Raw genomic sequence first — 16,704 nt, forward strand, 5'->3', positions numbered from 1 at the left:
AAGGTAACTCACGCGCTCTCTCAAAATAGTGTACGTGTGACTCGCTTTCTCGCTCTTACCTATTGTGTTTTCGACATTCCTCCTCGCCCGATGTTATTTACATTTTTAAGCTACTTCATTAGGTATGTTTTCGTTATCGCTAACCAAAACATATGCAACAACAACAACACGGGTAACTGGTCTATCCGTTACCCGTACCGGTTACCTTCTGTCAATTCGCTTGTTATATGAATGAAACGCGTCCTTTTTGTTTAAATAATATTTAATTAATAAATAATGCATGTTTAAAATGGTTTTTACAGTTAAAATCATGTCCTATTATTCTAGTAATTTTTACATATGTGCATTTTTATATTTATAAACTATATAAATACATTAACCTCTATTCATAGTCGTGCCCTTTCCGAAACCTTGTTTTGAAGTTCTTATTTTTCCTGCGCTGGTAGTGTTGCTCATCATCAGTTTGCAGTTATTTTAGTTTGGTAGGTATAGTAAGATCAGACTTAGCGAAATTAGGAAGCATGTCAGGAGTATCACCAGAATCCAAAGAAGCATGGTGATTAATTTTGTCACCTCCGTTTTCTTCCATATCCGGATTCATTCCATACTAGTCATTATAAATACCTTGTAGATGCCACATAGGTGTAACCATACCCTCAAGATCTTTCCGTTCAAATCTTGTGGTGTACAATGAGCAAAATTTTCGTAAACATGTACACGTAAACTTGTATTTGTTCTAAATTCTTCACCACATTCTAAAAATAGAAAAGATGTTCTTTTATCCACTGTTTTCTTATGTTCCTGTATTAAGTGTTTGCGTAAATACCATTGTGATGCATATTCTTGATTACAATATGGACAAACAGTTAATTCTAAACTTTTCGTTGTTACATCAATTGTTTGAGCGTGTTGTGCACGTAAATGAAAATTCATACTTGATTGTATTTTAGTATTCCAATCGCATAATTACATTTTAAATAATGACTATTGGCCATATGAGAAATCTCATGGTCCAATAATTTGTTGAAGCTTTATGTAGCTGATTGAAAATCACAAAATTTACATTTTGCACCATGTTCGTTATATTTAAACCGTAAATGTTCTGGTTTCTGTAGACGATGCATAAAGTTTAGATGCTTTTTCCAACAATGTGCTGAATTGAATTGAAATTCATACATTGGGCATTGTCTCATGATAAATTTTCCATAAATATACTTAGCACTCTTTATGTAGGCTCTTTTCTTAACATCTAATTCTGGTCGTACCGGATCAGACAGTTTTGCTTCAGGTTATAATCCACACTCATACTATTTTCAGATTCTCTTTCATAATTTTCATCATTTTCAACATTGGACTTGGCATCAACATCATTATTATCATCGTCATTTTTTGATAACTCTGTTTTAAGCTTCATATTTATCAAAGGTTCAGCTTCATTAGTATTGAAATTAGAAACATCGTCATCTCCCGTTAAGTTTTTATGAAGTTTAGTTTTATTCCTAGGTTTAAATTCTTCACTATCCGTACTAGAATTAATACCATTATCAACTTTTTTCGTAAAGTCTGTTTGAGTTTTTAAATAATATATATAATAATATAATATATATATATATAATATATAATAAAATAGTTCGCCTTTATCAGTATTAGAATCAGAATGGCCTTGGACATCTTCACCGGGTATATATTGATATTCGGGCGAATAAACAAATGGACCACTTATAATTTCACACCTGATGTTCATTCGCATACATATGTTGCATATGTGAAACATATAACGGTGTACCAGTGGCTTGTTATGCAGCTGACGCTGGATGAAGCATTGGATTTTGTGTTGCAAAGTAGGTGACATATGTTGCTGTTGATGGATGCGCATATTGCGGATATGTTGGTGGTTCACTGGTCATTAATTGATTAGAAGTTTCAACTTGATGCGATTGTTGTTGTTGTTGATGGCTGCTGATGTGGTGTTAACGTTTGTTGTACAAAATTTATTGTTGGTGTTCTTATGGTGCTGGAAAACCTTCCGATATTGAAAGTCGTTGATTAGTGTAATCTCCACGTAGTGAACTACTCCCACAACCGCGTCCGCGGTAACTATTACATCTGAAGGCGCTTAAGTTACAGGCATAGCTGACATCTCTTATATAACCGGTTGACTCTAAAGTAAAAACCAAAATAAAATATCAGAATCAGTGTTTATGAATAACATATTTAAAATAAGCTCTTACAACAACGTGATCGGCGGCTACATCCCCTTGAAAGTAGTGTGGTGTTCCTCCTTGAATAAACGTAGGTACTGGATGTGCTCAACAAAGTTTGAGCAAATGTATGTTCTTACAGCCACAGCTGGAATATTTGGGATATTGCTATGCGCACATCGTCAAAATCAAATTACCTAGAATGAAAAATAACCTTATATCAGTAAGAATAGATTAAAAGTTTTTAATATAAGCCGAAAAGTGTTCTATAAATAGGGCTCCACAATTAGCTCTTTTCTGAAAGGCCAAAGGCACAAGAGAAATTTCAGATAACTAGAATCAGGACCTGGTAAAGTAACTTCAAGTGAACCTCCACCATGCGATGGCAGGGGTACCCAAAGGTACTTTGCTGTTGCATTCATAGAGAATATAAAATTATAACAAGAGACAATAATTGATATTACGAAGTAAATTAGACGTGCTACAAAAACAAATAAATAAAGATGACTGTTTAATCTATTATGCGAAGTTCTTGAATGGATGTTCAAATTGAAAAGGGCAAAGTACAGCTAAAACTGCTATCCCCGAGAAATCCGGGAACGAATTGATATGACTACGCTTATCCTTCCTTAGCAGCAGTGCCGAGCACCAGTTCCGTGCTGGACAGGAAAATAAAAGCTTGGTTGTTTCCAAGTTGATCATATGATCGTTTGCTGCATCTCACCTGTATATCTAATTTTCCCCGATTTTCTGGGCTCAGCAAGTGTATTCTCCTGAAAGGTGCATTTGTTGCACCCTGCTACCTGCCCGCTCACTCAGCAACACCAGGCACGACGGAACTTGCCTTGGGACACCCAAAGTGCACACACGCTTCTCATGGCTCCAGTGGGTTAGAGGGCTTATAGTATACCCGCGGTAGGTATGCCCATGACGCAAACAAGAAGGTAGTTCCACTCAAATTTTTTTTGACGTATTTGGGGATTTTTGAAGTTTCATAATGTTTGTTGTTTTACAAGAAGCGTTGCCATACCGTTACTGTTTATGGCGAAATTGTGGTTTTCGAGTTGGAAATTTCTGTTAGGATGAAAACGCAATGGTCATCTGAGACAATAATATAATGCTTAAACACGATTTATGTGCATATATATCGCTTGAGAATACAGTAAAGAATGCAATTTGATTGAAAAATAGTGGATTATGAAAAATCTACACGAAAAATCCTGTTGCTGTAGCTCGGCCTTATGATCATGCCCCTACAGTGGATATTTCTCAAGGTATGTTGAGAAAAAGTGTACCTCCAAAGTCTGCGCATCTATGTCAATGCTAAAAGGGCACAGAATGTGTATAGGCGGGGCTGCCCTTAGGTGACCCCTGGTTCAACGGGTAAAAACGCTCTCATAACTAGTGGTTAACCTGCAGAGCTACAGGGTAATGTTCTCCCTAAAAAATGGTTTTGCAATTCCCTCCTAAATTATACAATAAATAAAAAATGTGGACTTGTAGCCAATTTATCAAGAAATTGCTCTGTCGGTTTATAAGGACCTCCTTTAATCAAGCAATTGACAAACGTATGCTATGGTCCACTTGGGAGAGTCACCCTTGGAACGTACCAGTTGGCTGAGGATAGGAAAAGGGCTAGGATTCACCCTCACTCATGGTTGCCTGGGGTGGTTAAACACTTTGCTCGGTAATTCATCTCATCAGCTGGTTCTGTGTTTTTTTGTATTTTCACTGGTATAAAGATTGCCACAAAGAGATGGCAAAAGTAAAACATAATCAACACCTTGGTAGTTACTATTCTCTCACGACACAAAAGTTGCTTCCCCTAAATCCCATACGCCTATCATCAACACGACGACTTTAAAATTGGAACATGGTATGTGTGACAGGGACATGAGCCAACACGTGGGTTAAACGAACCGATAAAAACATCGAAGTATCGATTGATCGGTGGATCTAGATAGCGGAACCATATACGGAAGCGGGCTTGTTTTTTTCTTTTTCTGCTGGATTGGACTCGAGAGAGGTTGGTTTTTTTCCTGGTACTGCCAATGCTGAGGCAAAAATTCAAGTAAGGTGCAATTAAGTGGTCAAGCTAATTTTTTTGCGTGTAAGTGGCATTGGAAACAGCAACCTAACACATAGAAAGATTATGCTGAGAATGCTAAAATAATTTCACGAATAAGTGGTGGATTTGACCAAGACATGGATGGTGCGCTTCCATGGTTATGGTGATCTGCACAAACAAGTGATGTGCAACTGAAATTTTTCAATTTCATATTGATTCACTCATTTTGCTACAAGCTGATGAAACAACGCATGCACTACAATTTCATATTGATTCACACATTTTGTTACAAGCTGATGAGACATCGCATGCACTACAATTTTTCAATTTCATATGTGACACATTCATTTTGCTAGAAGCTGATGAAACAACGCTTGCACTACAATTTTTCAATTTCATATTGATTCACACATTTTGTTACAAGCTTATAAGACATCGCATGCACTACAATTTTTCAATTTCATATGTGACTCACTCATTTTGCTACAAGCTGATGAAACAACGCATGCACTACAATTTTTCAATTTCATATTGATTCACACATTTTGCTACAGCTGATAAAACAACGCAGGCACTACCGTTTTCCAATTCTTGTGTGTTTCACTTATTTGGCTACTAGTTGGTAAAAGCATTTTGCAAAAGCTGGGCAAGGATGACCGTACGCAGAAGATATTTTCGAGGATCACTTAAATAATTTTAATCGGCAACCTGGACATGCGAACCGATTTTGATAAGAATTCGTCCATTATATTGAGGCATTCGACCTATCAAGCTTCGTCCCTGTCGCGCCATGCCTGAAATCCAGACATCGCCTATACATCGCCTGAAAACAGTAGGTGTCAATTGAGATCTGGAGCGTAGAACCAATCCTCCCGTTTGCTATCAAAATCAATGCGACACAATCATTGTTGATAACGCACATACTTACCACAACCACCAGCAACCCCAACGATTTCAACAGCGCCAACCAAACGCGCCAACCACCATCGCCAGAGCAACCACAATCATTACAACGCGCCAACCACCACCAACAGCGCCTACTATTACAACGAGCAATCACCATCGTCAGTACAACCACAACCCCTTCGATAGCGCCAACCACGAGCGCAACAACCACCAGATGTACCACCACCACCAGTTGCAACGTACGTAGCAGGGCCGCCGAACATAGGTCTGCCGCCACTACTGTCAATAGCAACAACAGGCGGCACCACAGACAACAATACCAGCCGCAACAATATCAGCTACGATCACACCAGCTACAACAATACCAGCCGTAACAATACCAGCTACAACAACAACCGCAGGGCCGCGAACATAGGCCTGCTGCCATCCCGATTACGACAAAAAATATCTCCGGTTAAAGTGGTGAGTTCGTTCCGATACTAACAAAATATACGAATTTGTACTCTCAACCTTTTTCTTCCATTTTTGACTCTGCAACAACTCCACTTGTTGCAAAGTTAAAAATGTAAACGTTACGTAAAGTAAAGTTAAAGAAGTTTAATTAATTTAGAAGCAAGAAGAAAAAAAAAAAACAAAAAAAGAACAAAACAATACCAAAACTGACTGTTAAATGTAAAACAATTTCTTTAATGAGTATGATTTACTATAGATTTAAAAGTTTACGTTTTACTTAAATATGTAAAACAATTTCTTTAATGAGTATGATTTACTATAGATTTAAAAGTTTACGTTTTACTTGAATATATTTACTAGGAATACAAAAAAAAAATATTACAAAAAAATTTAAACTATACACTATGTGCGTTATAAACGTTAACTTGGTTATTAAGTTATCTAGTGAACCGTATAAATAGGTCTGCGCGATTGACGCACTGCCTACTACATAGGTAAGCATACGTAAATGTTAGTTTAAATCATGGATGAATAGGTACTTTAGAGAAGAATGAATTTGTAGGTGTATACAGGCTCTTACCGTTTGCGAAATTTTGCTAAATTAACATAAAAACTTTTTGATAAAAATATAAATTATTGAAATCAGGCAAGGAAATGGTTATAGCTGGGAAAAGGAAAAAAAAGGGGGGAAATATGTTCAAATGAAAGTAATGGCAAAATTAAACAAAAATGAATATTAAATTAAAATAAAGTTAGCTAAACTAAAATAAATTAATTGAAATAAAATAGACTAAAAGGAAATAACCTAACATAAATAAAATAAAGAAAAGAAGTAAAACTCAAATAAAACAGAATAAAATAAAATAAACTACAGTAAAACAAACTAAAATAAAATACCACAATTTTTTTTTCTAAATGTACCCCTCCCCCTCTTACTGGTTACTTCTAGGGCCTTCCTCTAACTTAGCAACCAATAAATTTTTTTTGGAGTAGGTATTTCGGCCAGATTCCAGATAAGTGCAAGGGTCACAAGCACCTACAGTGTTGTGCAGAACAATAGCAACACAGATATACAATGTAGTTGGGATAAGTAAATTTGTATAGTAGGTGAGGAGATTACAAGTAGTTGGCCAATTGATCTAACTTTGATCAATGTTCTAGAAAGTTTTTTTTTACCTCGCTCCAACCAGTTAGCAACAAACTTACAAATTGCATTGGCAGTAACATTTAAACGCTTTTACACTAAGTTCAAAAAAAAGGGAACCAAAAGAAGAATTTAGTTGATTTTCAAGTTGACCAATGTAGACTAATCGTGCAGCAATCGAAGCGACAGGATCTGTTATTTTCGACTTCAAGTCAACTGTCTTCAGACTATTATTTTGAAAACAAACTTTCGAACTAGCATGATCACAGTTGTATCAAGATGACCTCAGTTTTCGTTCTATCAATTTGAATTGCAAAATTGATGTATGTAACATCTGAGTACCTAACTCTTTGAATTAATATATCTAGGTGTTACATCAGAACGTTTGTAAGGAATATTATATTACAAAATCAACATCTAAACAGACTCAGTTTTCTTTTATTATCCTCATTAACAGGAGATACAATTAAGCTATAAAAGCCAAATTAACTTTCAATGATAAGCAAGCCTCTGTCTCTTTTGATCGTGATTTTGGAAGATTTAACATTAGTTAGCTGTAATCTCTCGAGTTTTGCCTAGTATTAATTCAGTTTTTTTCGTTTATATAATGACTTGTCAATAAAAATATTGTACTAATGGGAATGCTTGCAGTTTTTTTGATTTAGAAGGCACTAGGTCATACAGGTAAGGGGTCACCGAAAATTAGGTGCGTCGATGGCCTTGGTTTTGAGGGTGGGACAAGCACCGGGCGTCGCAACAACACCCGCGCCGTCCCCTAAATATATTCGGCCCTTTCCTTTCATTTCTATTTTCAGCTTTTATTTATTTTAATTTTCAGCGTTTTTTTTGTATTTTAATTTCTAACAGTTAGTAAATGATCATTTCCGGTTCGGTTAGTTTCGTCTTTTTTTTGCGCTAGATTTTTTTTGAATTTCTTTTTTGAATTTTTAAAATTTTGAATGTTGTAACGGTCCGTCCGTGACATCCGGTTCGGCCGGATGTTTTTTTAATGTGAATTTAAAGCGTTTCGAGTCGTCTCTGCGCTTTTTTGTCAGTTGATTTGAATAGGCATGGTAGGAACTTTTTTGTTATGGCGCAGGAACAGTAAGGTTGGCAAGGACCCCGACCAGCCGACATGACTAGCCACTGTGCACCACCAGATCATGCCGACTGCCTTCCTTGCTGATCCGTAGAAAATGCGAATCCATAACAGATGGCTCCCAACGTGGCAACCGAGGCGCTGGTCTCTGTAGTCAGTGCGGGCAACGTGTGATGATGACCATTCCACCAGTCCGAGGTGAGCAGCCGCAGGAGCAGCCACCTGCGTTGCGGTGGAATGGGTGATGGATCGGGTTGTCCGGACTGGTCATCGGGGTCAGTGGCCGAAGGAGCCACGGGACTTCACGTCAGTCCTCCGGATTTTTGTATTCACCCGGTGCTGCACGCACTTAGTTTTTTTGGTAATTGGGCTTTTTTATTTTCCCGGAAGTTGTCCGTATTCGGCAGTGGAAGTATTTTGTCCGCTAAATTGGGTTTTTTTTTTGTCTAAATTTTTTTTAGTTTTCTTGTTTCAGCCGAATTTGTGTCGTCAGGTACGACTGTGTGTGTGAATTGTAAGGACCCCAGCTCATCCTACGTCTCAGGTGGTAGCACCGAATACAACCTGGATTATGACGGAGTGAGCTGGGATCCACAGAGGCACCCTTTTCTGTCCCACCGGACTGGGGGAGCGGCTCCGAAACCGCTCCACCTATTGCGGCGGAGGCAGGAGGGGTGTACAGTGTGAATGAACGGGAGGCCTTAACACCCCCAACCAGTCCCAGGGGCGAGCCCCTGGAGACTGCCCCTGCGTTGCGGCTGGGCGTGTTGAGACCAACTCGTGTGTGCCTGGAGCGAACCTAGTGGCCCCAAGCAGTCTCGGAGGGGGGCCTTAAGACCCCCACGCATTGCGGTTCGGTGCACTAGGGACAAGTATGAATGGATTTGTGTTTTTCTTTTGCCTCTACCCTGTGCCTTCTGGAGGAATCGACCCATCAGCATTCCCATTGATTATACAAAACATATATAACTAATAATTTTTTTTGCAGCTTTGACTTTTTTCCGTTAGATACGGCTATCTATTTTAGTATTTATCCTTGCGAGTTTTTTTTTGGTATTTCCTCGCGCACTTTTTTTATACCTATATATAATTTTTTCGTCTAGAATGTAGGGTGGAAGGGGGGTGAATTCAGACCTTTTTCCTAACCCCTAACGGCCTTACGTTTGGTAGTAAATAAAAGTTTTTTTTTTTGAATACTAGGATTTGACAAACTACGACCTAACAAATAAATTTTTTTTTTTTTTCGAATTATAACGTCGCGTTACCAGTCCTTTGGGCACCCGGGCCGGAATACTCCGTTCGGTAGTGCGGGGAACTTCAGAGGGCACCAGAACCAGGGCGGAAATAATAGGGGGGCTTTTTCAAAGACCAAGCGTCCCCTGGTGATGCATACGCCAGTAGGTGGCCAGTATGGTGACCCCGTTAGGATGGACGCCGGCTCGGACCTGAACGCGCCCCTGCTAAATGCGCATGATATCTCGGGGCTAATGACCAATGTGTCGACCTACGCACCGGATGGCGCTGGTGCTTTACCACTAAATTATGGAACGGGAAATATAAGAGAAGCTGCAAGTGACCGGACGAATGCTCCAGGGATCCCTAGCGAAGCTCCTCGTGGGGACTCGTGGGTGGAAGTATTACACCAGCTGTTCAGGACCTCGCAGGAAGAGATGCGGAGGGAGATGGGGTCAATCAGAAACAATATGGACCAGCTCAACGCCGCCTTCGAATCTGTGCAGCAATCAATAAATCAGAACCGGAACGCGAATAGAATGGACCGTAACCCACTTCCAACAGTAGCACCACCGGTGTACCCTGCTCCGAGCAGCATAGTAGTGAAACCGCAGGAGGGGAAAATCTCGTTCGACGGCGCTGGAAGCGTGGCAGATTTTCTTTTTTAACTTAACACCTTGTGTGAAGTCACACAATGCACGGTCGAACAAATAATGGCTAGTTTCCACCTATTTCTTTCTGGGCGGGCCGAAGAATGGTACTGGCTGTTCACGAAACAAAACCCAAATGCGACATATGCCTTTTTGTGCTACTCCTTAAAAAGAGAGTTCGGTACTTTAAAAACTGACCACGAGATCATGATGGAGATCCCGATGCGGAAGCAAAAAGCAAGTGAGTGCTATGACGTATTCCACACGGACATAATCGCCTTGAACGCGCGCTTAAGAGAACCCATGTCAGAGGCATTGCTGATTGACATTATAAAAAGGAACGTCAACAGTAGCCTTAAGCTGATGCTTTTCAACGCAGATGTAAGGACCCTTCATGATCTACGCGATGTAGCACGCAGAGGCGAAGAAGTGCTGAAGGAAAGCAAGCTGTTGGGAGCCACTTACCCAGGACGGCATGTAAACGAAGCACGCGTGACAATCCCGGACATGAGGATGGAAGGCGAGGATGGTGAAGTGGATCCGCAGATAGAGGCACTGCAATATCGACGCAGCAGGAGACCGGACTATTCGGGAATCCAACGCTGGAATTGCCAGGCAATGGGCCACTCCTTTATATACTGTGAGGAACCCATTAAGAATTTTTTGTTTTAGATATGGGTATAAGAGTGTATTTACTCCTAAATGTACTAGGGACCATCGTAGGCAGGGAAACCAGTACCCGAGCGAGAAGGCGGGGGAACCTCGTTCGGCTTCATAGCTCCCACACCAGCCGGTGCCCGAGGCGTCGTCCAGTGCACCGAACCAGAGGGTGAATCTCTGCACGGAGGTGGTGAGCTTCCGAGGTGCAGTAGTACCCTGGCGGAAGAACCCTCGAATGTGATAATAACCTTCGCGGACAGTACGGATAATTCCAATAGTTCTGAATCCGAGAGTCAAGTGGGCGAGCCGATCAAAATTTTACGACGCCAGCACAGGGATGCCGCTTGCCAAACGCATTTTTCACCAAACCTAGAAGAAAGGGAACATAGGTACAAACATATAAGAAATGGCATTTTTGAACAATACCCGGTATCAGAAAATATTTTGAAGTGCAGGAAAAGATACCACAGGAGAGTACAGCAGCGTAGACTGCTGCAAGCCACCACGTTAACGCTTACAGAGGATGAAAGGCCTCTTGTAAAGGCAAAAATTAAAGATAGCTTTATTGTAGGGTTGTTGGACTCGGGAGCCAACGTTTCCATCTTGGGGAAAAATGGGGTAGAATTCCTGAAGGATAAAGGCTTCGATTATCAGCCCTTACATGTATTCGTATATACCGCGGGTGGCCGCAAACAAAAAATGTTAGGCTCAGTGTCTCTACCGGTCATCTTCAAGAATACCACAAAGGTTATTCGTTTTTACCTTGTCCCTTCACTGCTCCAAGAAGCCTACTTCGGGGTAGATTTTTGGAGAGCATTTGCGTTAGCTCCCGAAATATTCCCAAGCGTAGAGTGCATAGAGATTAGACTTGAAAAGGAAGAAGAACTTAACCTCCATGAATCGTCACCAGCCCGGAAATTAGAATTGCAAAAGGTCATCGAGACGTTTCCTTCGTACAAGAAGTTAGGCCTAGGGCAAACTAAGTTAGTGGAGCATCACATTGATACCGGTGATGCCGTTCCCATAAAAAGCAAACATTTCCCTCTTTCGCCACCGAGGCAAGCCGAAGCTTTTAGCGAACTAGACAGGTTACTCGAATTAGGAGTTATAGAAAAATCAAACTCTCCGTGGTGTAGTCCTGTAGTACTGGTCCGGAAACCAGGTAAAGTTAGGCTGTGCATAGATTCGAGGAAGGTCAACGCGGTGACTAAGAAGACTCATACCCCCTATCAACGGCTTATTGAGCAGACTGAAACATACGCATTTTATTAGTGGCATTGATCTGAAGGACGCGTTCTTCCAGATCAAATTGACAGATTCCACCAAGGAAAAAACAGCATTCGCAGTTCCGGGGAGGCCTCTGTACCACTTCAAGGTAATGCCATTTGGTCTGTGCAATGGACCGCAGACTATGAGTAGGCTGATGGACAAGGCAATTCCTTCGCGTCTGCGAGAGAAAGTCTTTGTCTACCTGGACGACCTAATGGTATGTAGCACTAATTTTGAAGACCACCTGAAATTGCTAGCGGAAGTGGCCAAATGTTTGAGAGACGCAGGTCTGACAATAAACGTAAAGAAAAGTAAATTTTGTCAGAAAGAAATACGATACTTAGGGTACTTGATAGGCAGCGGGTGTTTGAAAGTGGATCCGGGAAAAATAGAAGCAATGCAAAACTTCCCGATCCCTAAATCCCCTCGGCAAGTGCGTAGATTTGTGGGCATGGCGAATTGGTACAGGGCGTTTTATTACAACTTTGCTGACTTGGCAGGTCCTCTCCGCAGGACTGTCTCCGTAAGTCATCAGGCCCGTTCAAGCTTACCTCTGAAGCTATAGAGGCCTTCGAAAAACTAAAAGTAGCTTTGAGTTCCGCTCCTGTCTTGGCCCAACCTGATTTTTCCAGAGAATTCGTAATCCAATGCGACGCGTCTAAAATAGATGTTGGGGGAGTGTTGTTCCAGGTCGATGACGAGTGCGCTGAGCATCCAATCGCGTTCGTGTCGAAAAAGCTGAATAATGCTCAACGAAGTTATACGGTAACCGAGCTGGAATGTCTCGCCGCCATAATCAGCGTGAAGCGTTTCCGACCCTATGTTGAAGGATTACCGTTTCGGATTATCACGGACCACTCCAGTCTCAAGTGGTTAATGACCCAAAAGGACTTTAGCGGGAGGTTGGCGAGGTGGTTGCTCTTACTGCAAAGATACGACTTTAAAATGGAACATCGTAAGGGCACCCTGAATGTAGTACCAGATGCGCTTTCGCGGTTTGATGCCGATGAGTTGACTTTTACTACCACACCAGGGGAAATAGATTTAGTCTCTCCCGAATTTAGCAGCAACGAATATTTAGACTTGATTCGGACCGTCGCCGAAAACGAGGAATCGCTTCCGGATTTACGAGTGGTGGACGGGGTAATTTTGAAGAGTTAAATTTCGTAAGGGGGTGGAAGGGGAAGAAGACTCGTTGTGGCGTTTGTGGTTGCCGAAAGGGTTGACTGAGGAAGCAGTGAGATTAGCACATGACGCTAACCCGAGTTACCATGGCGGGTGGCAGAAAACCTTAGAACGTGTTAGGCAGAAGTACTTCTGGCCGCAGCAGGCTAAGGACGTCAGGGACTACGTCCAGCCTATATAGAGAATACCTTTGCATCCGAGAGGCCATTTCAGCGATTATATTGCGATTTCCTAGGGCTGTATCCGAAATCTAAGCGGCGAAATCAATTTCTTTTTATAGTACTAGACCATCCTTCAAAATACGTTTGGCTAAAGCCCATGCAGAGAGCCACCACTGTTAACGTTATAAATTACTTCGCTTCAGACATTTTTCCAGCTGTAGGGGTCCCTGAATTTATTCATAGTGACAATGGTAAACAGTTTATTTAGAAGGAAATGAACCAATTTTTAGTAAATTACGGGGTGACGCACGTGAGGACGGGGTTATATTCTCCTCAAGCGAAGGCATCCGAACACGTTAATAGAGAAATCGTTTCGAAGATTAGAATTTTCCTGAAGGATAAACCAGACCATACCGATTGGGATAAGCATATACCGAGATTTTATCAGTTTTGTGAAGTGATTTTCATACGGCGATTCAGTGCTCTCCATACTTTGCATTATACGGCCAAAATATGGTCCAACATGCCTCAGCGTACAGTATATTAGAGAAACTCTGAGGCAGTTAATTACAATAACGAAAAAAGCGGTAATAGTACCGACGTGTTTTCCGCGAATAACTTTTAAACGAGATAAAAGATATAGTTTCTGCTTTCGGATTCTGAATCTTGACGCAAATACGTGTCTTTTGATACTGCTATCGACATGTGCGACCCGAATTTTAAGTGCAGGACTTAAGTTGAAATTTTACTAAATTTGGAAATTAAAAAGCTTATATTTCATTAACTAAGAGTTTCCTAGAGCTGCCGATGATAATTTTGTGATTTTTAGGACCCCCTTTACCCATACAAATCAACAAAAGTTTGAAAATCGTGGCACCTTATATAAAATCCAACCCACAGTAGGTGTCAATTGGGATCTGGGGCGCAGAACCAATCCTCCCGTTGGCTATCAAAATCAATGCGAAACAATCATTGTTGATAACGCACATACTTACCACAACCACCAGCAACCCCAACCATTTCAACAGCGCCAACTAAACGCGCCAACCACCATCGCCAGAGCAACCACAACCATTACAACGCGCCAACCACCACCAACAGTGCCTACTATTACAACGAGCAATCACCATCGTCAGTACAACCACAACCCCTTCGAAAGCGCCAACCACGAGCGCAACAACCACCAGTTGCAACGAACGTAGCAGGGCCGCCGAACATAGGCCTGCCGCCACTACTGTCAATAGCAACAACAGGCGGCACCACAGACAACAATACCAGCCGCAACAATATCAGCTACGACCATACCAGCTACAACAATACCAGCCGTAACAATACCAGCTAAAACAACAACCGCAGGGCCGCGAACATAGGCCTGCTGCCATCCCGATTACGACAACAAATATCTGCGGCTAAAGCGGTGAGTTCGTTCCGATACTGACAAAATATACGTATTTGTACTCTCAACCTTTTTCTTTAATTTTTGACTCTGCAACAATATATAGTTATTAATATACAAACATATTTGTTTAACGCATTGACGCAAATGCGTATTTCTATATTAATTCATTTATTGAATTTAAACTCTTAAAGCTATCAATTGGAACTTAAACGCTGATACTTCACACAGCAAATATATAAACTGGAAAGATAACTAATTCGACAATGGAACGAAAATTTTATGAGATGAAATTTGAATAGTGAATTTGAAGGATATACTTCGGGATTTTGATCCGTCTTGCGGCCGCGCAAGGGCTAGGTGGGGTTCGAGACCCAATGTCACGCAAGGGTGGGGATGACCGCGCAAGGGTTAGATTTAGTTAGGGGAGTACCGCAGCGCAAGGGCTACCTCGGTTGCTTTTATATTGACAGATATAACTTACGATTTTGGGATAATAATTCCTTTGCTTTTCTCCTGGAGTTGGATGTGGCGTAGATGATGATGGTTGTACTCGCGCCAGAGTTGATGATCCGATACAAATTTTATAAAAAGGTATATGATGCTGGTTGCTGGTTGGTGTTCAGTGTTCCACGTAAACAAGAGAGCGAGTTAATGCATTGCACTTGTATTTATAGCATAGATTAGTGATGGAAAGCAATTCCAACACTGTTGACTGGAAGCACTGGATGGCAACTCCAGTCTACTCTACCGCCAGGGTTGTATGAATGCAAGTCATAACTAGTGAAGTGAACGCAAGTCACTTGGAGAAGTGATCGCAAGTCACAGGTGGGGTTAGGTGAAAAAAGTTCAATTAAGGACAGGAATATCATTTGCTATTTAAGTGAGCACAACTCACTTAAACATGGCGGCCCCTTGCACTTGTGCAAGGCTAAACAGTTGAATAATATCTTCAGGTTGAAAGTTAAAGTTAATATGATAGGTACGTATAATTCGATAGTGTGATTGTTGTAGTTTGTACAACTTTGAAGAAATCGATGGTTGAATGATGAATTTCTGATGGCTAAATTTCCATCCCAGCCGATATGATTTTGTGGATGATGATAATTGATTCCCGAAAATATTTTCTGTAATTAAAGTCACTTTTAGTAATCTTAAAAGATATATTGTTAGGATGATTAATGATGCAGAAATAGAAATGACAACAGAACCGAGAAAGAACTGGTATGCTGGCATCCTGATGCGATGCCGCTTCTGATAGATAGATTTTAATACGATGTTGTTGAACTCAACAATGAGTTTAGTTAGCTGCGTTATATCCCGATTGTTTATTTCCGGGTCTGCGCCACAGCTCGATGATGAATGGTTTTCGAAAGTGGACTGTATATGATAAGATTTTATTTAGAGATCAAACGGAATTTTTATCGTACTTCTCGCAAGAGGCTTGACAAAACCAAAATGGAAAAAAATGTTAAAAAGATATTTGTCGTTCAAATTGAGACATGCTCGACTCCGAAGGAACTGGAGTGTTGATTCATGTGAGGCCCGTGGTCTGTAGTTGGGAGATTTGGGGATTCCAACATTTTGTATGTTTGTAGAAATAACGTTAGATAAATGCATTCTCCATATGTTTGGAGGATTTTTCACTCGGGAGAGTAAAATTGTTTTGAGATGGGAAGATTATATAAATGTTTGATGCTGTGAGCCATTAGAAAAACTCCACACAGTTCCAATATATATATGCACAGTTCCAGCATGTATATGCTGACTATATGCGATATTTGAAAATTAGTTTTTGAGAAGCCATGATGTGAAATGGATGAAAACTCATTATGGGAAAGGGAAATGAAATATATTAGCAATATAAATATTCTAATATAACTTTTTAATGGCGATAGCAATCCTGCGGGGCCAAGGAAATTCGAATACGTGGAAATGATTTGTTTTTTCCTCTCTATATTTCCTCCCGAAGATGTAATAGAAATGGTGCCCTTGGGTGGTGACCGTTTGGCGATAGATTGCAACTTTCCGCTAATAAATGTTGTTTTTTCTCTAGGGGTAGAGAGTATAAATTTCTTGCTTTTTGTTGGAACATTTGCCTGAATTTCCGACTTTTTAGAAGACGATGACTCTTTGCAATTGCTTTGGGTTAGATAGAGGATGGGATGTCTGGTATGCAGAGAGGATTCGGTTCGCAATAGGTTGGTGGTATTTGTAGAAAGTGTGATTGATGTAGCCTTTGGTCCGGGCTTTCTCGTCACTGGAGGATGTAACATGGT

The 16,704-nt window shown here is 40.8% G+C and overlaps 1 long non-coding RNA gene across 1 annotated transcript in view; it reads right to left on the reverse strand.

Moving 5' to 3' along the window:
• Nucleotides 1-268: 268 nt before the first annotated feature.
• Nucleotides 269-16,704, reverse strand: part of LOC137236837 (uncharacterized) — a 29,594-nt gene continuing 13,158 nt past the window's right edge. The window contains exons 3-4 of the long non-coding RNA XR_010948662.1: nt 2,232-2,398; nt 269-2,161 (exon numbers count right to left, since the gene is read on the reverse strand). This is a non-coding gene — a long non-coding RNA (uncharacterized lncRNA). The remainder of the gene's footprint in view (nt 2,162-2,231; nt 2,399-16,704) is intronic.

This window comes from Eurosta solidaginis, chromosome 1 (genome assembly GCF_040869045.1).
Source record: "Eurosta solidaginis isolate ZX-2024a chromosome 1, ASM4086904v1, whole genome shotgun sequence".
NCBI lineage: Eukaryota > Metazoa > Arthropoda > Insecta > Diptera > Tephritidae > Eurosta > Eurosta solidaginis.